The sequence below is a fragment of the Ovis canadensis genome, chromosome 4 (assembly GCF_042477335.2).
Source record: "Ovis canadensis isolate MfBH-ARS-UI-01 breed Bighorn chromosome 4, ARS-UI_OviCan_v2, whole genome shotgun sequence".
NCBI lineage: Eukaryota > Metazoa > Chordata > Mammalia > Artiodactyla > Bovidae > Ovis > Ovis canadensis.
Window position 1 is genome coordinate 86,163,390 of NC_091248.1, and position 22,654 is coordinate 86,186,043.

General features: G+C 42.0%; 1 protein-coding gene across 10 annotated transcripts in view; it reads right to left on the bottom strand.

Moving 5' to 3' along the window:
- Positions 1-13,800, bottom strand: part of PALS2 (protein associated with LIN7 2, MAGUK p55 family member) — a 120,473-nt gene extending 106,673 nt beyond the window's left edge. The window contains exon 1 of one of the 10 annotated variants that reach the window (XM_069588171.1): positions 13,050-13,800. The gene's annotated coding sequence lies outside the window, so the exon portion shown is untranslated. Of the gene's footprint in view, positions 1-12,434 lie in introns of all 10 variants that reach the window. The other 9 variants (XM_069588165.1, XM_069588173.1, XM_069588174.1 and 6 more) reach the window with 9 other exon arrangements.
- Between the last annotated feature and the right edge of the window lie 8,854 nt (positions 13,801-22,654).

A 22,654-nucleotide genomic window follows, 5' to 3' on the forward strand; every position in this document is an offset into this window, starting at 1 on the left:
TGGGACCAGATGGCATGATCTTCGTTTTCTGAATGTTGAGCTTTAAGCCAACTTTTTCACTCTCCACTTTCACTTTCATCAAGAGGCTTTTTAGTTCCTCTTCATTTTCTGCCATAAGGGTGGTGTCATCTGCATATCTGAGGTTATTGATATTTCTCCCGGCAATCTTGATTCCAGCTTGTGCTTCTTCCAGCCCAGCGTTTCTCATGATATACTCTGCAGAGACGTTAAATAAGCAGGGTGACAACATACAGCCTTGACGTACTCCCTTTCCTATTTGGAACTAGTCTGTTGTTCCATGTCCAGTTCTAACTGTTGCTTCCTGACCTGCAGACAGATTTCTCAAGAGGCGGGTCAGGTGGTCTGGTATTCCCATCTCTTTCAGAATTTTCCACAGTTTCTTGTGATCCACATAGCCAAAAGGCTTTGGCGTAGTCTAAAAAGCAGAAATAGATGTTTTTTCTGGAACTCTCTTGCTTTTTCCATGATCTAGCGGATATTGGCAATTTGATCTCCTGTTCCTCTACCTTTCCTAAAACCAGCTTGAACATCTGGAAGTTCATAGTTCACATATTGCTGAAGCCTGGCCTGGAGAATTTTGAGCATTACTTTACTAGTGTGAGTGCAATTGTGCGGTAGTTTGGGCATTCTTTGGCATTGCCTTTCTTTGAGATTGGAATGAAAACTGACCTTCTCCAGTCCTGTGGCCACTGTTGAGTTTTCCAAATTTGCTGGCCTATTGAGTGCGGCACTTTCACAGCATCATCTTCCAGGATTTGAAACAGCTCAGCTGGAATTCCATCACCTCCACTAGCTTTGTTCGTAGTGATGCTTTCTAAGGCCCACTTGATTTCACATTCCAGGATGTCTGGCTCTAGGTAAGTGATCACATCATCATGATTATCTTGGTCGTGAAGATCTTTTTTGTACAGTTCTTCTGTGTATTCTTGCCACCTCTTCTTAATATCTTCTGCTTCTGTTAGGTCCATACCATTTCTGTCCTTTATCGAGCCCATCTTTGCATGAGATGTTCTCTTGGTATCTCTAATTTTCTTGAAGAGATCTCTACTCTTTCCAATTCTGTTGTTTCCCTTTATTTCTTTTACCTCACCTAAAAATATTGTTTTTTTCTTAGCTATTCAATATCTCACCAACTATGACCCACTTCTTTCTTTTTTATAATCAAAGTTTTAGAACTAAACACATCCTAGGACTTTTCTCAAAATTAATCCAATCAAATGAGTAGCAAGTCCCCCTCTACAGATAAGAATTTCTTTTCTTAATCTATCTCAGAACTTACAGTCTGCCACACATGATAAACCACTACTTCTGTGCCAACTTCTGAAGTTTCCTAATTTGTTCAATAATAAATACTAAGAATTGCCTAAGCTCATGGGCCAATGCTTGGCTGAGGGGATACAAAGACCGTTTCTTCCCTCGAAAAACTTTTTTACTATGTGAAATTCCAGTATATACACATATTCATGGATTTCCTTCTGGTAAACATTTCTAGAGTGTAACCAATTCTAAGTTGCTGTTTCTGGAGCTATTTTTGGGAAAGAAGGAACTGCAGGTTTGCAAGATGAAACAGACGAGAAATAAAGAGATGGCAGTGTAGGAGTAGAAGATATTTGCAGGGCCCTGCTAAAAGAGATAGAAACAGAGACAAAACACATCTCCAGCCTTTGATCTAGAATCACAGTGTGCTGGGAAGGAGAGAACAAAGATGAGAAAGGAAGGACCATCAGCCACATCAGTGTTCCACTCTGTCACATTCCGACATGAACTGGCATGAAGTTACCAGAACTGGAAAGGAACTGTAAATACCCATTTGGGTATAGAGAGCAAGTCAAATAAAGGTTAGTAAAAGCTTATTTTTTAATCTCAAATATTCAATTTCTGCTATCTCTAAAACAACAGTAACCTTTAAGTGAAAATAAAAAAAGCTCTGAATAAGATACACTAAAAATTGCTTCTTATGAATTATGAAGCATTTCCTGTTCCCCACCAACTGCAAGACTGGAAATTCTGAAACATTTCTTTGAAGAAAGTAGGGGAAACTAATACCTGATATTTTGAAACTGCACAAAATGCTGATAAATTTGATATAGCTAATGCTTTAATTGGGAGGACATTAAAGCTTATAAGATCTCTTAAAGGTTCACTCACAATCTCTGACTCCTTGGCCTGACATCCCCTGTAACACCTTAAATTCCTTCAGGGAAAATCTCTCTGCCTTGGGGTTTTCAAGAACCCAATGCTAAGGATGGTGAGGGCATGCTGTGATTGACGGTTTTGCCCATTTGCCTCACAGTGTTCCATCCTTCTTAAAAAATGTGGCTTAATATTTTTCATTTATCCCCGATTACAAATGACAATTAGCAGTTTAAAACAGAAAATACCGGAATCAACTTATACAAAATCATGCATGACTATCATTTAATTTCTAAAATAAGCAACTTAAATGAATTAAATTTCTTTTAACTCAGCTACCTAAGTTACTCAGTATACTACCCAAGTATACCAAAATCTCAGGTAGAAGGATATTTAATAGATGAATAAAAAGGCAAATAACTTTACATAAAATGAAACTTCTTTAAACATTTCATTATATGTAGATATACACATATATTCTAGGTAAAATAAAAAGACAAATCCACTTGAAGACAGTGACATTCATTCCAAAGACTAAAGGATTCCTATAATATGGTAAGGAACCATTATGAACATAACAAGTATGGTTATTTTCTTCCTTCCCAACTAAATGCTACATTTTCAAACACTACTTACTTCTTTAGATTTTAGGGACAAAGCAGAAAGAAAATTCAGGATTATGTGAATTTTATAAAAATTTTAAATCATGCTGGAAGGAATCTCTGAGGTCACATAGTCATCTTTCCACCTAATATTTAATTTGCCTTTGTAAACACACTGAAATGTCATATAAAAATAAGACTTAGTAACTTTAGTTAATAGCACATAACTTATTGGACTACTTTAAAAGTGGAATTCTTCTAAAAAATATTTACTGAGACATAGTTCTTATGCTGGAAAGAAAAATGTGAAAAAATGAATCAAGCTAAGGCAACTGAAAATATGTTTATTCAACAAATATCCACTGAACATTTAACACTGTACCAGACAGTAAGAGAAGGAAAGGATACTGACATTTACTGACTGTCCCAGACTCTGTGCTAGACACTGTGTATTTATTATCCAATTAAAACCTTACACCAACCCTACAATGTAAGTATTACAACCCCTATTTTAGAGATGAGGTATCAATATATCGAGTTCAACAGTAATACCAGGATATGCCACCATGCTTATTATTTGTACCACACAGAGCTCTGTGTCCTGGACAAAGTAAAAGAGACGGAAGTTACAAAAACTGGAATTACAATCCACATCCCTAACTCACTCGCTGAGTAAGAAAATAATAAAACACCCAATATCAAGAAATTGTGCTATTTAACTACATAAGAAACTGAAAATATTTTGCTAGTAAGCAAAACACCAAATAATATTTGTTGCAGTTAATGAAAAGTAAATCAAGCATTAATATGAAAAGCAATAAAGTATTTATGCAATATCATATAATTTATAAAGTTATTACAGTATTAAAACAAAATTTTCTAAAACTTTCAAAAATCTGAAAGTGAAATTAGCTCTATGTCACATGAGAAACTAAGTGAGCTACAACTGGATGAAGTATTTGCAATATATTAGAGCAATTCTTTTCTGTACAAAGATTTCTTTATATACACACACTATATATATATTATGTTTGATACAAGACCACCAGAGTCATATTGTTCTTTATATGAAAGCCAAATTGAATGCTTTGGAGAGATCTAAAGAAAGCAAGTGACAAAACAATAATACAAAAAAATCCAAATTGCTGTATAATTAAGTGTAAGTCAACGATAAACAATTGAGGAGTCATAAAACTCTATAAGGATCCTGCACAAACTTTTAAGTTCTTGCTTCAAAGCCAGAGCAAGTTTCTATAAGAATATTGACCCAGAGCTCCACTCAAAAGATACATACTCAAAGAAAATGTTAGTGTGTGCATGTGTATTTATATTTTGAAAGTGAAAATGTTACTTAAGGTATATGTGAGTCATTTATTATGACTCTTCACTTAACTAAAAACTACCACCGGACATAATCAAATCATATCAGAGGGCTTTACTCATGTGCTAGCTAATATAAGATTTTTTTTTCAGGAGTGATATACAGGAAACTATTTGTAACAGTTACTTATAGGACAAGGCTTTTCAGCCCCAGCACTATGACATTCGGGCTGGATAACTCTGTGAGGGACGGCCCACCTCGCGCAGTCTGCAGCATCATCCCTGGCCTCTATCTGACAGATGCCAACAGCAACCCCCTCCCAGTTACGACAGCCAGATGTCCCTGAGGGAGCGATGAGAGGGCAGCAAAACCATCTCTGAATAAGGAACGCTGATACGGAGAGGAATGAGGATGGAGCAAAAGACTTTTACCAGCCCTCCTCTGAATTATCAAAGTGGTAGGTTGAATAATAGTCCCCTAAAACACATCCATGGCTTAATCCTTGGAACCGGTGAATGTTACATTATTTGGAAAAGGGGTCTTTGCAGATGTGATTAAGGATCCTGTGACAGGGAGATTATTCTGGAGCAAAGGGGAGCTCAAATGCCATCATACGTGTCCTTATAAGAGAGAGGCGATGAATGGTTTCTCTCTTTTTTGCTCACACGTAGGAAAAGGTGATGAGAAGAAGAGAGCTGAGGGAGATTTGAAATTCTGCCTTTGAAGACTGGAGTGATGCAACTACAAGGCAAGGCATTCTGGCAGGCACCAAACTGTGGAAGAAGCGAAGAACATAGTCTCTTCTTGAGCCTTTGGAGGGAGCACCCTGATTTTGGCACACTGATACTGACTTCAGACACCTGGCCTCCAAAACTGAGAGAGAATAAACTTCTGTTTTTAAGCCACCAAGTTGGTGGCAATTTGTTGCAGCAGCCATAGGAAACTAGCACAATCATATAAGGGTTTTAATTTGATTTTTAAAAAACTGTGGATGAGCAAAAGAGATAATGTGTGGACAACACTCAGCAAAGTTCCTGAAACATAGTAAGCATTCAAAAATACTGATGCCATTATCGATATACAGACAGCTATGTATAAGCTTTATGCTCTTGGTAGCAAAAGGAAAAACTAAGGATGTTCAAATAGTAAAATGGGAATATGTGCACAAGACTTAACAGTGAAAACACATGAATCAGCCCCTCTTAGGATGTGTATTTACCAGCTGTGTCAATGTTGTGCTATAATCTGTCCTGTACTGGAAAGATAAACTGGATGAGACCAGCCAAGACAGCTTCTTGGGGGAGGCAAGCTTCAACATTTTTAAGCAGAAGAAACAAGTAGGCAAAGAAGGGGAAACAATGAAAGTGGGCAGAACAATGGAAATCAGTCAGATGTTTACAGAGCTACCAATCTGCCCAAAGTAGAGACCAAGGTAAGACAGCCTTTCTGAGGTTGTATGTGCGTTACGTCGCTCAGTCATGTCCGACTCTTTGCGACCCCATGGACTGTAGCATCGGTCCATGGAATTCTCCAGGCGAGAATACTGGAGTGGGCTGCCATTCCCTTCTCCAGGGGATCTTCCCAACCTGGGGATCAAACCTGGGTCTTCCACATTACAAGCAGATTCTCTTCCATTTGAGGCATCAGGGAAGCCCTTCTGAGGTTAGTTACCTAAACTAAAGGACCCTAAAAGCTACGTTGATTGATTTGGTTGTTGAAGAGAATACTTTATAAAGTGGATTATTTTATAAATATTGACTCTTGGGGATTTTGAAAATATAAACACGCTCTGGCTCCATACCAGACATACTAAACTAGAATCCTTTGGTTAGACATAACTCTAAAGGATTTTTACAAGCCACTTAAGTAGAGAAACCCTGTATCAGAGTCAACTCATGGCAGAAGACCTAGAGAATTAAAGTGTCATGAAGTATATAATGTATTCTCAAAGTATGCATTCAACTACATTAACAGCAATTTCCTTGGTTAAAACTCCTCCATTGCAAAGAGTGGGACACGACTGAGCGACTGAACTGAACTGAGTATAGGCTATGGTTTTTCCTGTGGTCATGTATGGATGTGAGAGTTGGACCATAAAGAAAGCTGAGTGCTGAAGAATTGATGCTTTTGAACTGTGGTGTTGGAGAAGACTCTTGAGAGTCCCTTGGACTGCAACGAGATCCAACCAGTCCATTCTGAAGGAGATCAACCCTGGGTGTTCATTGGAAGGACTGATGCTGAAGCTGAAACTCCAGTACTTTGGCCACCTCAGGCAAAGAGTTGACTCATTGGAAAAGACTCTGATGCTGGGAGGGACTGGGGGTAGGAGGAGAAGGGGATGACAGAGGATGAGATGGCTGGATGGAATCACTGACTCGATGGACATGAGTTTGAGTAAACTCCGGGAGTTGGTGATGGACAGGGAGGCCTGGTGTGCTGCGATTCAAGGGGTTGCAAAGAGTCAGACACGACTGAGTGACTGAACTGAACTGAAGATGTAGCCCCTCCAGGTTCCATGAGACTTTCTGTAAATTCTTCACTCTTTCCTTTTCCTTTCCCCTGATCTACTTAGTCACCTTCCTCAGTTTCTCATGAAATTTTCTAGAAAAGTTCCAGGCATTTCAGTTGCCCACCCTCCTCTTTCCACATTTCTCCAACACAATAAAGATCTAAAAATATTTTATAGAGCACAGGAACCATGTAAAAGCAAAGTTCCCTTAATATACTATATAAATCAACAACTTATGGAAGTGTTCTATGGCTATTTATTGTAATAAAATCTTAAATACGTATATTAAGTGAAATTCTAAATCATTTTTTTACAAATTATTTCCAAAAATGTAACATTATTAAGTAGTTATATAAAAAGCTCTTAAGCTAAGCACTATTCAGTTCAATCTTTCCTTGAAAATTACTAAGAAGCTAACAAAGTACAAGTCTCTGAAAAGATACAAAGTTAATGGAAACCGCACTGATTTAGAAGCAAACTTCACCAGTACTATGGAGATGAAGAGGTGATCTGAGAAGGGCAATTAATTATGATCCTAAAAGGAATCTCCTGTGTGTGTCTTGTAGGGGAGAGGGGCAGAGATTTTGCTGGCTTTAGCCTGCTGCTGCTGCTAAGTTGCTTCAGTCGTGTCCAACTCCGTGTGGGTCCATAGACGGCAGCCCACCAGGCTCCCCCTTCCCCGGGATTCTCCAGGCAAGAACACTGGAGTGGGTTGCCATCTCCTTCTCCAATGCATGAAAGTGAAAAGCCAAAGTGAAAAGCGAAAGTGAAGTCGCTCAGTCGTGCATGTCCGACTCTTCGAGACCCCATGGATAGCAGCCTACCAGGCTCCTCCGTCCATGGGATTTTCAAGGCAAGAGTACTGGAGTGGGGTGCCATTGCCTAGCCTGGGCTTATTGCATGATTAAAGAAAAGAAAAATTAAGCAATACTAGTGTTCAGATAAGTTCTTTCCTCTCCCATACCACCTACAGCAATTTATGCATCAGTTCAGTTCAGTCGCTCAGTCTTGTCTGACTCTTTGTGACCTCATGGACTGCAGCACGCCAGGCTTCCCTGTCCATGACCAACTCCTGGAGCCTACTCAAACTCATGTCCATTGAGTCAGTGATGACATCCAACCATCTCATTCTCTGTCATACCTTTCTCCTCTCTCCTTCAATCTTTCCTAGCATTGGGTTCTTTTCAAATGAGTCAGTTCTTCACATCAGGTGGCCGAAGTATTGAAGTTTCAGCTTCAGCATCAGTCCTTCCAATGAATATTCAGGACTGATTTCCTTTAGGATGGACTCATTGGATCTCCTTGTTGTCCAAGGGACTCTCAAGAGTCTTCAACACCACAGTTCAAAAGCATCAATTCTTAGGCACTCAGCTTTCTTTATGGTACAACTCTCACATCCATACATGACTACTGGAAAACATAGTTTTGACTAGATGGACCTCTGTTGGCAAAGTAATGTCTCTGCTTTTTAATATGCTGTCTAGGTTGGTATAGCTTTTCTTCCAAGGAGCAAGCATCTTTTAATTTCATGGCTGCAGTCACCATCTGCAGTGATTTTGGACCCCCCCCCCAAAAAAATTAAGTTTCTCACTGTTTCCCTATGTATTTGGGTGCTAGAGAAATCTATTTACTTCTGGGCCCAGAAACAGGGAAATTTTAGGAGCCATATCTTCTATTAAGAGGACTAGAAAGTGGTCCTCCACAACATTAGAAAACATGAAACAAATGCACAAGGAAGAGTAAACAGAAGAGATGAAGTGTGCTCCGCTGGTGCTGGAGTTCCAGAGTCCCAGCCCTGGGATTCCTTTAGACACTTCTGCATCTATCTTTATAGTAAATCTCACTTTTTGTTCATACCAATACCAGTTAGAATGGATTTCTGTAACTTACAGCCAAAAGTGGCCTACTTACTACAACTATCTTACTACAACTACCATTGACTCATATCATTTCATAAAGGAATACTTTAACACCAAAGCCTCAGGAGGAATAGAACCTCAGATTTTTAAAAATGCATATTTATATTTAATGACAGCTGTGTGCCAGGAACTAGTCTAAGTTCTTGAAATATACTGTTAAGACAAAAGAGATAAAAAATCATGGTTCTAAAGGGGCTTGCATGCTAATGAGAGTATACAGATAACAAAATAATATAAAAAACAAAGTCAGATATGATAAACAATCTGCCAAAAAAAAAAGTAATGGGATAAGGAGAAATGAGGATGGTGCCATTCTGACAGGGTGGTTCCACAGTAATGCTTATCTGAGAAAGTAACTGAACTGAAACCTGAAATAATGAACACGAGCCACTGTGTCATGTTTTAAGGCAATTCCAGGCAAAGGGAACAGACCTAAGTCAGGAACAAGCCATGGCATTTCTGAGCGGAAAAAAGAAGGGCCATGCAGATGGAATACGGGCTTCCCAAGCAGAGCAGTGGTAAAGAATCCGCCTGCCAGTGCAGGAGGCAAAACAGACTCAGGTTCAAGCCCTCAGTCAGGATAAGATCCTCTGGAGAAAAGAAATGACAACCTCTGCTAGTACTCTTGCTTGGAAAATCCCATGGACAGAGGCGCCTAGTGGACTACAGTCCATGAGGTCACGAGTCAGAGACGACAGAGCACACAAGCCTTGGGTAGACGGAGAACAGTGAGCAAGGAGAGAATGCTACAGAAGTGGTAAAGCAGCAACTGATCTGAGAGAAAAAGCTGCGAGTCTGTAAAGCAAGTAGGAATCAGACCATTATAGGAACTAGTAGGCAGAGGAAACGATTTGAAAATAACTTGAGCTTTATAAAAAACTCACTACATTGTCTTCCTCATTTTGCTTTGCAGACCATTAGAAATTACTCCCCAAGTAGTAAATACAATGTTGAGGTTGGCCAGGAATCTGCATTTCCTCAGCAGAAAATATCTCTTATTGTAGTTATGAATTTTTTTAAGAAAAAAAAAGTGAAGCCATTGTAAAAATGAAGAAACTAAGAAAGGTGACAGAAACTACTTCAAATTCTAGCCTACTCATTATACAGTGAATAAATCTATTACAATCAAGATTTTAAGAATAACTTAAGTTCTTTATAAACTACTACAAAAATAATGTCCTTTGTTGACTTATTACTGAATTGGACACCAACAAAGTTAAATACTGTCAGAAGAGAAGACTGGAAGCTAGAGTTTTTCCTGACTTTATTGTACCTCTTGAGAATAGCTTCAGCTTAATGGTCAACAAAGTTGTGAGGTTTCGTCTTATCTCTATTACTGTGATAAAGGAGAAACTTCCCCCATGTGGCGAAATTAAGCGCAAAGGATGCTTCAATATCTCTCCCTCTGAAAGCTTTTTAAAATAAGAGACCAACCAGTTTAAAGAGGTTTGGATATGGTACACCTCAGAGAAGAGTGGTATTCTCTCCAGATTTTTCCAGACAACTAATTCCTATGTACACAAAGCAAGTAATTAAGCCTGCACTGCTTCTGAGATTAATATCAGTAAAGTCAGATCTTTGAAAGCTCTAATGTATTCATGAAACTCTTCTTTCACAGTGTTAGATGTTTAGCTAGCCCATGTAATATGGACCCAAAAGTAAACTGTTAAAAACACAATTTATAGAGAGAGGTACTTTTTGAGTGTGGTGTGATTTAAAGAAATAAAAGTCATTTAGACACCTTGATCAGGACTGGATTCTAAGTGCATCTTCCTCAACACATTTTCAGTAGTTGGGCAAAGTGCCCAAGAATGACTAGCAGCAGTGTAGAGAGGGATACCAACAACCTAAATTGTGAAGTCTCCCCCCAGTGGTCACGTACAAATAACTGGAAGAGTGAGAAAACCATTGCAGCTTCTCCAAGACTGACAAAAAACAATCTATGTAAAATCTGGTGCCTACAGAGAAGAAATCAAACCTTTAATTCAATGCTAGCACCATATCCGTAGAGAGACTTCATATGCTTTTCTGCTCTTATGTTATTCATAAATGTGAGCACTATTTTTGGAAGGAAAGAACCTATAGGTTGTTTTTTCTCAGTACATTCTTTTTTTTTAAGGAATAATTTAATGATATCCGAAAATAACCAAGTATTTTATCTCACGGGGAGGTGTTCATCCCTCCTGAAATAAATATCAGGACATCCATTGCAAGTCAACCACATCTACCTGAAGTGAAGTTCTGAAACAAATTTGGTCACTTACCAAATGAATCATCTTGTAAAGAAAATTATCACTAGTGCTAAAAACCTAAGTCTAACTGGCAAGATACTCTTTTTATAAAGCCACCTAACTAGGTAATTTATAATACAGCAAGTGACACAAAAAGTACGCATGGGTTCTCTTGCCCATTTTAATATTTATTTTCTTAGTATTTTTATAGTTAGGTAGCCTTTGACCACCCCTAATCGTGTATTATTTGTACCTCTCAGCAAAAATATGCTGCTATTTCTCACTTTCAACAAAGTTTGGACATCAAAACATGTGAAGGGTATCTAATTAAAATCTTGGTTGTCTTCTGCTAATCATTTCTTAAATGGTAAACTCTATAAAGGGGTAGTAAACACTCAAACAACTTCGATTTTCAAAACAGAGCACAGATAACATACACGGAACCTCTCAATTACGATTTTCTTGGTTATCCCAAGCTTAAAAGAGAGAGTGGGGGAAGGAGCTAGAGTATCAGGCTGTGTAGTCTTCTGGAACAATTTCAGCCTGAAATGGGACTCAAGAAAAATGCAAACTGCTCCCACGAATGTTTAAGAAAAATATGATTCGTCAAGAAAAAAATCCAACAGTTGGCCTACAGAACAACAGAAAATGATTCTGTCTTATACAGAGCTACCAGACTTGCATAAGCCCCCAATTTTTCCAGCGTTCCAGTTTCTTTCCAGTAAAGAAAGAAAAAAATTCATTTTGAAATTCCAAGCGGAAAAGGAATTGAGTAGCATCAATTAGAAAAGGACAAACACATCCCAGAATGTTTTTTCATATTTAGTGTGCAATCTCTACAGGACAAAAACAGAGCCATTATAAATGTTACCACTTGTATATTATGTAACCCTAGTCTAAACTAAAAGCAGCATAGACCTTAAAAAGTAACACACTGTGCCAACGTATACTTAAAACATGAATTTAAATACATGATAGATTTCAGATACAGATGACCTTAAAATGACACAACCCCAAAAAGTTCTTTGTTTACTGTAATCAGGCCTCAGAAGACTTGACTATAATCAGGCCTGATACAATACTACCTTGAGGTCCGTCGTTTACACCAACGTACCGCAACTATCTCTGCATTGGTACCAGCGTTGTTACCTCACCTAAAACAGTCGACAAACAGAAGTTTCCGAACGACCATCCGAAAGATTTCACGGGAAGAAATGGCTGCTAAATCATACGCCAACTGAAGAGCATTTTAATGCACCTCAAATGTTCCGAGCCATATAACAAGACGACCAATTGAGAAAGCCTCAAGTAAAATTTCAACCATCCCCAAAGGCATGGAAGAGGAGTAAAACGTGGCTAGCTTGACCTTAACCGACTGTTTGTAAGTAATGCGGTGAATTTTCTGAGCTTCCCCATCAGCCTTCGATTACCTTCCTCTCCTACCCCCGACCCCTCTTAACGTGCCACAGCTGATGGAAGTTGAATGGATGGAATCTCCAGCTGTAACCTCAGGAGCTGGGGAAATTGAGACGTAACTCCCAAGAAAGTGTTAAAAAGTCCTTCTGCAAAATACCCCATCAGCCAATCCACATCCTGTCATCACACCGACCATCGGCTCCCTCCTGGCCCTCCACCTCGCCCAAAAAAGCACCCCCACCAAAGAAAAAATAGCACCTTTTTGGTTCCAGACCAACGTACCCAGAATCGGAAAGCACTGCCTCAGCCGCAAACGCCTCCGGAGCAGCGTGTGCTCGGCCCACAACCACTCTGGCCAAACTGGAGTCTCGTGCCTCGGAAGTGGCAGCAGTACTTGCCCAAAGCCTCCTCCCCCAAGAACTCGGGGCTTGGGAGGCAGCGAGAGGCCGGCGGAGCCGCCCCCGCTGGGGACCGACCCCGAAGGTGTCTGTCACGGCCACAACCGCCCCCAGCACGGCTCTCCATTCAAGTCTTAACGTCACTCCCGCCGCAGAGGGTGCCGGCGGCCGGAGGGGGCCCCGCGCCCCCAGCCCTGCCTCCGCCCGGGCCGCGCCGCGGAGCGCGTGGCGAGAGCGGGGCGCGGCGGCTTGGGCCAGACACGTTGCCGCGCTCCGCCCGCCCGCCAGCAGCCCCGGAGCCTGGGGCCCGGCAGAGCGCGCCCCTCCCGCGCCGGCCGCGCGGAGCAGCCCCCGTCGCCCGCCCCAGCCCAGGTGCTGAGGGGGCGGGGCGGGGTCCCCGCGTGGCGCGAAGCCACGAGCAACAGGGCGCCCCCGCCCGGACCGGCCCGGCGCGCGGCGAGACCGTTACCCGAGTGACGTGGGGGCCCCGGCAACTCACCGACTCGCACCTCGGCTTCCTCCGCGCCGCCGTCGCTCCTCTCCGCCCGCCGCCGCTGCTCTTTCTCAGCCCCAGGCGCCACCGAGCAGCCCCATCTACAAACTCGCGGCTCGTAGTTGGGAACTGGAAATGCGGCTCTCACTCCCCTCCGCCTCCCTCTCCCTCCGTCCCCTCCCTCGCTCTCCACTCCGCCCGGCTCAGGTCGCCGCCGCCGCCACCACCACCTCAGCGCGCGCGGCTAGGCTCCCCTCGGCCGCCCGCCTCCTCCTCCCGCCGCCGCCGCCGCCGCCGCCGCCGCCGGGGCGCGCTCCCTCCCGGCCTCGCGCGTGCGCCGGACGCCAGGGAGCGCGCGCTCGGGCTCGAGGAGCCGCCGCCTCCGGGAAGCCGGGCCCCGCCTCTCCGGCCCAGGCTCCGCGACCAGGTGGGGCCCCCTCCCAGCGCCCGCAGACTGCGCCCGGGCCCGATGCGCCGCGGCCTCTCCATGGTGTCCCCGGTCCTGGCCCCGAGCCGCGCCTGCGAGAGGGTCACCAGACCCAATCCGCACCGGCCCTTCCAGGCCGAAATTGCCGCTGTCATTCAGCATTTACAGACGAGCAAGATACTCCCCCGGGCGTGAAAGAGGCTCCCTCGGCCCTTTCCAAGAGTTTACATTCAAAGAACCCACCAACCGTGGGGCACAAAGGATAAATAGACCTCGAAGAAAAGCCTCCGGATAGGGTGCCTCCTCCTCCGCACACACGCCCCTGGTTCTGATGTGTATTTGGCAGGTTCTACAGCGCTGACGAGGTCCTTCATGTTCTCCCAGCCCAACCAGGGTGATTCACACCCGACGAAACGGACGGACACTAGCTATTTTCCTAGCACCGAGGTTCCCGTGGAATTCCCAGTCGGCTTCCAGGACACTCCCAGGACAACAGTTGTTCGGATCCTCTCAAACACCTGCTCTTCCCAGGCCTCACAAGTGGGAGCTGCAGCATTCTTTCCACCTCGACTCCGCAGAAAGCATGATGAACTGGGATAAGTGTCCGGGTGTGCAGATGACACATTTTGACGGGAGTGCAGATTTAATTTTTCAGTTGAAAGGAACTGAGCAATGCAGTGCAGCAGAGTCTTGGGCTAGAAAAACACAGCGAGGCAACCAGAACTTCCAATTCCTTTAATATCTATCTAATCCCGAGAGATCTGTGAACCCTGGGACCTGTGATGATGGCTTGTGGCAAAGCTGCTGTGTTCCTCCTAAAACTGAAGAAACCATGATCATGGTATTTACATTTTACAAAATGTTTATTGCAGTCTTTTCAAACTGTGTATGTAGAAAGTGCAAGTAAAACTTGACAAGGGAGGAACATCACATCAGGGGGCTTCCTCCCTGCAGCCTTTCCGGGCTTCTCTCTGGCACAGTTCCATTGAGCTGCACAAACAGGCATTTGATAAATGTTTGCAACACGGCCCTGTGGATTCAGAGATGGACTTTCAAGCTGTGTTGTCCACCCCTCCCTCCCAATCTCTGTGAATGTGGTTAGTCCAGAAGGGAGTGAGAGAATGCTTTGGATGAGGGGTATTAAGAAGGCCCAGTCCCCCCAAACAGTGATTTTTCTCTTAGCCTCAACCAAGCATCAAAGATTAATTTACTTTTTCATAAGGATCATTAATTTTGCAAACCAACATGCAGGGGGAGTTTGTAGACTATTAATTTAGAACCTTCTTTCCTGGAACAGCAACCCTGAGGAAGGGAAATTGGAAGCATTTGAGGACACCTGGATGTACTAAGGGATACAGAGTAACTTTGGGCACAGGTGGAGCCTCCCTCCCTTGTGGTCAGCAAGATGAAATGAAATAGAAGGTGCCCTGGGCCCAAGAGTGATGGAAGGATGGGGAAGGAAAGAATGGGGTTTCTTTTCTCAGAGATCACCAGAACTTTCAGGTCTTCTTTTTCTGCCTCCTTGCTTACTAGATCCATAAGTGTCCCCTAGGAAGATACCCAACGGCTCATTCTTGCTGCACCCTACCCAGACTGGCCAACTCTGATTCTCTTCTTCCTTTTGACCTTCAACCTCATCCTACCCAGGGAGTGCCCTGAGTTCCTTTGAGGAAGAGGTGAAGAATGTCATTTCTGCTGTGTTCCTCATCCCTTATCAGTTCAGTTCAGTTCAGTCGCTCAGTCGTGTCCGACTCTTTGCGACCCTATGAATTGCAGCATGCCAGGCCTCCCTGTCCATCACCAACTCCCACAGTTCACTCAGACTCGCGTCCATCGAGTCAGTGATGCCATCCAGCCATCTCATCCTCTGTCGTCCCCTTCTCCTCCTGCCCCCAATTCCTCCCAGCATCAAAATCTTTTCCAATGAGTCAACTCTTCGCATGAGGTAGCCAAAGTACTGGAGTTTCAGCTTTAGCATCATTCCTTCCAAAGAAATCCCAGGGTTGATCTCCTTCAGAATGGACTGTAGTACACATATTTTCTCCAGGGTCTTCTGGAAGCAATGTACTAACTTCCTACTCCACACCCCACTCCCTGAAAATAGGATGACATTCACTGACCAGGTTTTCTGGAGGGAGACAGGAGTCTCTCAAGTCACAAATGTAGTCCTCCATGACTTAGAGCTGGGACCAGTCCTGGCCAACTCTCTTATCACTGCATGTACCAGGAACCCAGTTCATGGAAGCAGGAATACAGGAACAATTATCTTTTATAATTCCAAGTCTTTTCACTATGTAGTGACAGCTATTACATGAAGGCTTATCATGCTTGTAAGTCTCAGCCTCATCCTTGGAGCCAGGAAAATGGTTTTGCTCTACATTTGCCTTCGATTGCTTCCCTTCAGGATGCTCTTGGCAGGGAAAGTTCTTTTCCAGCGCCTATTTTATCAAATATGATATATTACTATGAAACACTAGTTTTTATAAATAGTAGTGCCACATATGACATTCTGGCCTTCCCCTAAACTTTGAAGATGGGACATGCCAGAATAAATTTAAAGTGATTTAATATGAACATTGGAATTCTCATTATTGCTTTCCAGCTCACCTTTCTAAGAGGTCATCATTTCTGAGACAAAACCCATCCATTTCCCATACCTGTTACAAATTCTTTATTTCAGGAAAGGGAATGTTATGATTGAAAATGATGAGGAATTCTCTTAATGGTTTGACTTTTCATTTTCTTCAAGGTTACTCTAAAAGGATCATAATTTTGCCAGCCCAGTATCTCTCCTAACTGTAAATCAATTTAAAGTCTGAATTTTGATTCCTAATTCCAGACCATCTATCATTGGCTTTATTTCCTGCTTCAAATATAAACAGAAGCTTCTATACTTTCAATATGATTTTTTTTTTCTCTTCTGAGTGGCTTTGGTACTTCAGAAATTGAGAATTTTGCTAATAGCCCCAAATCCTAGCAAAGCAAGTCCTGCCTGCCTGTTTTTCAACTAATCCATTATATTAAGAATGGTGATGCTCTGGGAATATAGCTTTGTGAAAAATTGCAACTGACATGCACCACAAAGTCCAACCAAGCTTCCCTCCAGAATACTTTATTTAGCTTCACCCCTTTTATCTCTGTTCACAAAGCTAGGTCAGATTCCAATTTCCAGCCTCCTTGCTAACCTTTCTAATTCTAGTCTCTTGCTTGCTTACTTGCAATTTTCCCGAAACTTAGAGCAGTACCTCTTACTGTGGGCTGTTTAATGGAATCACCCAGAGAACTTAAACAATCAAAAAAGACAAAAACAACAATACTGATGGCTTGGTCCCACCTCTAGGTTAAATCATTCTGCCCTACAGCCTGGGCACCAGGATTTTTCAAAGCTCTCCAGGTAATTCTAATGTACAGTCAGAGTTAAAAACTACTGAAACGAGTCATCTTCCAAACATTTTATACCAAGTCTTTTCAGAATATTGGGGTGGCTCCAAATTACCTCAAGTAATCAAATTAAAATACCTAATCGTGTGCCATAAGACTCTTTGCCAACTGACTAGAACAGTCTCCTTTCAAAACAACTTAAATTTATCTCCTTCCTAAAGCTTCCCCAGATTAGTCTCACCTGGCTGCCTAAAGATCGCTGTTCCCAATTCTCTGAGCATTCCAACTGGCAATGGTTTACAAGCCCTTGGACCACAGTTGATTGTGTGTATTATTGTTTTAATCTTGCTTTCATAGATATCTGTCAGAGGCTTTACTTGTAATCTAAATCTCTCTGAAGTCCCACTAGGTCAACAGACAATCTCAAAATAAACAGAAATGTTATTCTTAGCAGCGCTTTCTCCTACCTACCAGAAAGAACATTCCCTGACACAGGGCAGTTCATTTTTTTTTTTTTTTAATCACTGCAAGTAAACTCAACATTTCTAAGAATTTGCATGTTTTGGGTTTTTGTTGTTGTTGTTGTTGTTGTTGTTGTTTCTTATGAAAGTAAAAATAGCTTGCTTGACCATTTACTTTAGGCATTGGAATTTGGCTTCCACACTCACCTCTTTTTAATTTTTATTTTTACTTTATTTTACTTTACAATACTGTATAGGTTTTGCCATATATTGACATGAATCCACCACGGGTGTACATGCGATCCCAAACATGAACCCCCCCCCACCTCCCTCCCCACAACATCTCTCTGGGTCATCCCTGTGCACCAGCCCCAAGCATGCTGTATCCTGCATCGGACATAGACTGGTGATTCAATTCTTACATGATAGTATGCATGTTTCAATGCCATTCTCCCAAATCATCCCACCCTCTCCCTCTCCCTCTGAGTCCAAAAGTCCGTTATACACATCTGTGCCTTTTTTACTGTCTTGCATACAGGGTCATCATTGCCATCTTTCTAAATTCCATATATATGTGTCAGTATACTGTATTGCTGTTTTTCTTTCTGGCTTACTTCACTCTGTATAATCGGCTCCAGTTTCATCCATCTCATCAGAACTGATTCAAATGTATTCTTTTTAACGGTTGAGTAATACTCCATTGTGTATATGTACCAGTTTTCTTATCCATTCATCTGCTGATGGACATCTAGGTTGTTTCCATGTCCTGGCTATTATAAACAGTGCTGTGATGAACATTGGGGTACATGTGTCTCTTTCCATTCTGGTTTCCTCAGTGTGTATGCCCAGCAGTGGGATTGCTGGGTCATATGGCAGTTCTATTTGCAATTTTTTAAGGAATCTCCACACTGTTCTCCATAGTGGTTGTACTAGTTTGCATTCTCACCAACAGTGTAGGAGGGTTCCGTTTTCTCCACACCCTCTCCAGCATTTATTGCTTGCAGATTTTTGGATCGCAGACATTCTGACTGGTGTGAAGTGGTACCTCGTTGGGGTTTTGATTTGTGTTTCTCTAATAATGCACACTCACCTCTTAATTGAAATTATACTAAGGCATAACTGATATTTTCATTCATGTGTCTATTCATTCATTCAGTCATTTACCAGTGGTAAATGTTGGTAATAAAATAATTAACAATACCAAATTACCCCTACCCAGTGGTGGAGAATAATGTCAGAAGAAGGCAACCCACAGTCAGTATTAGTGTTAGTCACTCAGTCTTGTCTGACTCTTTGCGACCCTAAGGACTGTAGCCTGCCACACTCCTCCATCCTTGGAATTCTCCAGGCCAGAATACTGGGATGGGTAGCCATTCCTTTCTCCAGGGGATCTTCCTGACCCAGGAAGTGAACCCAGGTATTCCACATTGTAGGCAGATTCTTTTTTGTTTGTAGGCAGATTCTTTACCATCTGAGCCACCTCGGAGAATAATAAGTAATTACGTGATCACATGATAAATGCAATACTGAGAGTCTTAGGCAGACACAATGGGGAGAGTTTCTGCTTAATGTTCAAGCAATCCAACTCCTCTGCAGAGTTGGAGGAGTTAACCTCCTCTGCAGAGTTGGAGGAGTTACATGCCCCTGCCTAAACCTCTCCTTTCCTTCTATTTCCCTGTACACTCCAGGACTTCCTTCTCCTTCACTGATTATTCTTTCCCTGCCCTCTTAACTTGCTGTGCCATCTCCTCCACTTCGTAAATGAAAATATTTCACTTAAGAATGGGAGAGATTTTTGAGGGACAAAGTGTAGACAAAGAAGTGATTCTTGTTTCTCTCAAGAATCTCATCGATCCTTGTTGTGTAGTTGCTATGTCATGTCTGACTTTTTGTTACCGCATGGGATTTCCCAGGCAAGAATACTGAAGTGGTTGCCATTTCCTCCTCCAGGGGATCTTCCTGACCCAGAGATCAAATCTGCATCCCCTCCATTATTGTTGTGCAGTCGCTCAGTCATGTCCAACTCTTTGCAACCCCATGGACTACAGCACTCCAGGCTTCCCTGTCCTTTACCATCTCGGGAGTTTGCTCAAACTCATGTCCATTGAGTCAGTCGATGCCATCCAGTCATCTCATCCTGTGTCATCTTCTTCTCCTGCCTTTAATCTTTCCCAGCATCACGGTCTTTTCCAAAGATTCACCTCTTCACATCAGGTGGCCTAAGTATTGGAGCTTCAGCTTCAGCACCAGTCCTTCCAATGAATATTCAGGGTTGATTTCCTTTAGGATTGACTGGTTTGATTTCCTTGCAATCCAAGGGACTCTCAAGAGTCTTCTCCAGCGCCAGAGCAGGCGGATTCTTTACTGCTGAGACACCAGGGAAGCCCTATTGACCCTTACCTTACGGCTCTATCTTCAATGCTTGCATATCTGTATCTACAGTTCTGTACACCCTTTAGGGATTCACTAATGGCTCAGTTGGTAAAGAATCTGCCTTCAATGCAAGAGGCCCTGGTTCGATTCCTGGGTCGGGAAGATCCCCTGGAGAAGGGATAGGCTACCCACTCCAGTATTCTTGGGCTTCCCTTGTGGCTCAGCTGGTAAAGAATCTGCCTGCAATAGGGGAGACCTGGGTTCAATCCCTGATTTGGGAAAATCCCCTGGAGAAGGGAAAGGCTACCCACTCCAGTATTCTGGACTGGAGAATTCAGTCCATGGGGTCTCAAAGAGTCAGACACACAACTGAGCAATTGCACTTTCACTTGCACTTTTGATATGTTTTCAACTTCCTGTTGAATATTCCCATCAAGTTAATCCATTCACACTTCTAATCAACATCTAAAATAAAATGGTTTGCTTCTCCCTCCTTACGCTATCCCTCCTGCAGTTTTCCCTTGCGCCTTCTTTACCATCTCCCTAACACATACAGCCTGAACCCAGGTCCCTTCAAAATTGCCTTTTCAATGTCATTCATGGGAGTGGGTTCTCTTGTTCATTTCCTCTGTCCCTCCAGGAAGACTCCTTGCCCTTTCCCACATGAATCTGAATGCTAGATGTCAGTCACATCATCCTTGCCTCCTCACTGCCAGTGGAACTCTATTCACAGATCATTCACAGTGCCTTTCAAGACTACCCCACCCCCACCTGCCTGTGGGGATATTACACATCAGTCACATCGTGCACCTTTATATTTCCACCCCTCTGTTTTGACAGGAATGCCTTGCCCATTTCTCCTGGCCCCAATCCAAGCTCATCTCACATCCTCCTTTTCCACTAAAACTTATCTGCTTCACTCCAAACAGAGGCAACTGTTTTCATTTGGATTCTTGTAACATTTTATCTCTTACAGCCCTTTACCTATTCTGCTTCACAATAGCATCATTCGTCTTTGAATATTTATCTTAATACTCTTTACACCACAACTGCCAGCCTCATTTCCTACTTGCTTGTAGATAAGAATACAGGGTGCTATGTACAGAAATGCTTGGCACAATAATACTCATAGTAGGGGCTTATTTATTGAAACAGATGAAGTTATTAGTTGGCGGACTTCTAAAATTAAAGATAATTAAGTGGAAGAAATATTGCTAATTAGAATGGAACTCTTGCTCTTGAATATACAAGCTACAGCTGAGAAGCTCTTCCAAGGGCAATCAGATTTCAGGCAGGGACCCTAATTGAGCTACTTGAGTTGAACCTAACAGCAGCCAGCCGTTGTGTCTAATTAACCCTTTTGGATTCTCATTTAAAATTGGCTTCCAAATTCCACCTTTCCTATTTATACATGAGTGGAAAAATTAAAGGCCATTCTACTCAGGCATCAAAAGTAGATTTTTAAATATATGAAAACAGAAAAAAATTTAAAGACTGAATATATATGGCATCTATATGGTATCCTAGGCTCACTGCATAGGCAGAAAGGCATGAAGTCCTGGAGGGTAGAGGTCTTCATGAGGAGTCTTATGGCATTAGTGTCTGAATAGTCATTAAGCACAGAAATAAAGGGCAAAACTCAAAGTCCTATGTGCCTCTGGAAGACTGGAGGGCAGACTTGAGGGCAAAAGCAAGTGAAGAGAGTGCATAATTGGCCCCTAAGCTGTTTTTGTTTCATAAATGAATGAAACATGGTCAGGGGAGTGGGAACAAAAATGAAGTAGGAAATAGGTCTAGGTGTAGGGGGTGGGGGTGAGTGGGGGTGTGTGGGTAAGGGGGTGGGGGTGTGTGTGTTACAAATAAATCCAAGAGCTTAATGGCCCATTCTAAAATGATGCCATCTTCATGCTAGGAAGTGTAGGGCACTGTATTTCTCTTTACAATTATCAGCTGTTTATACATCTCAAAAACCAGATCTTTTTGGTAATCCTGCTTTGGTAATAACAGTGAGTAATAACAACTCTCTATTGTGCATGGCTATGTGGCAGACAGTGTTTTCTGTCCTTTATATCCTATTTGAATCTTTATTAACATTGCCATTTTACAAATGAGGAAACAAGTGAAGAGGGGTTAAATTTATCTGCCCAAGGCTCCCTAACTATGAAGTGTTCAAGTCAGTTCAAGTGCAAAACTCCTGCTCATTCCCACACTTCATACACAGAGAGCTTTGTAACTCTCAGGTTAATTCAACTGGAATGAATTATAGTACAAGTCACCACAATTAAGGGTTCTCCATAACATGTTATTTAACTCAGATTCATCACCATGATTTTCAAAGTTACTGCCTGTTTTAACAAAGTAGAATTTGTGAAAAGCTATGTTTGTTGTTTTTGTTACAGTAGAACTATATTATAGAAAAGTGCACATTTTTTTCTGAATTAGCCTTTTCAAGAATTAAAAAAGTGATAAATAAAATAGAAAATAAATAACACATTTTAAAACGGTTTCTGGAAAAATATACAATGGAGAAAAGAATATTTAACAAATAGTGCTGGGAAAACTGGTCAACCACGTGTAAAAGAATGAAACTAGAATACTTTATAACACCATACACAAATATAAGCTCAAAATGGATTAAAGATCTAAATTTAAGACCAGAAACTATAAAATTCTTAGAGGAAAATATAGGCAGAAAACTCTCTGACATAAATTATAGCAAGATCCTATATGACCTGCCTCCTAGAGTAATGGAAATAAAAACAAAAATAAACAAATGGGACCTAATTAAACTTAAAAGCTTTTGCACAATGAAGGAAACTATAAGCAAGGTGAAAAGACAGCCTCCAGAATGGGAGAAAATAATAGCAAACAAAACTGACAAAGAATTAATCTCCAAAATATACAAGCAGCATATGCAGCTCAATACCAGGAAAACAAACAACCCAACCAAAAAGCAGGCCAAAGAACTA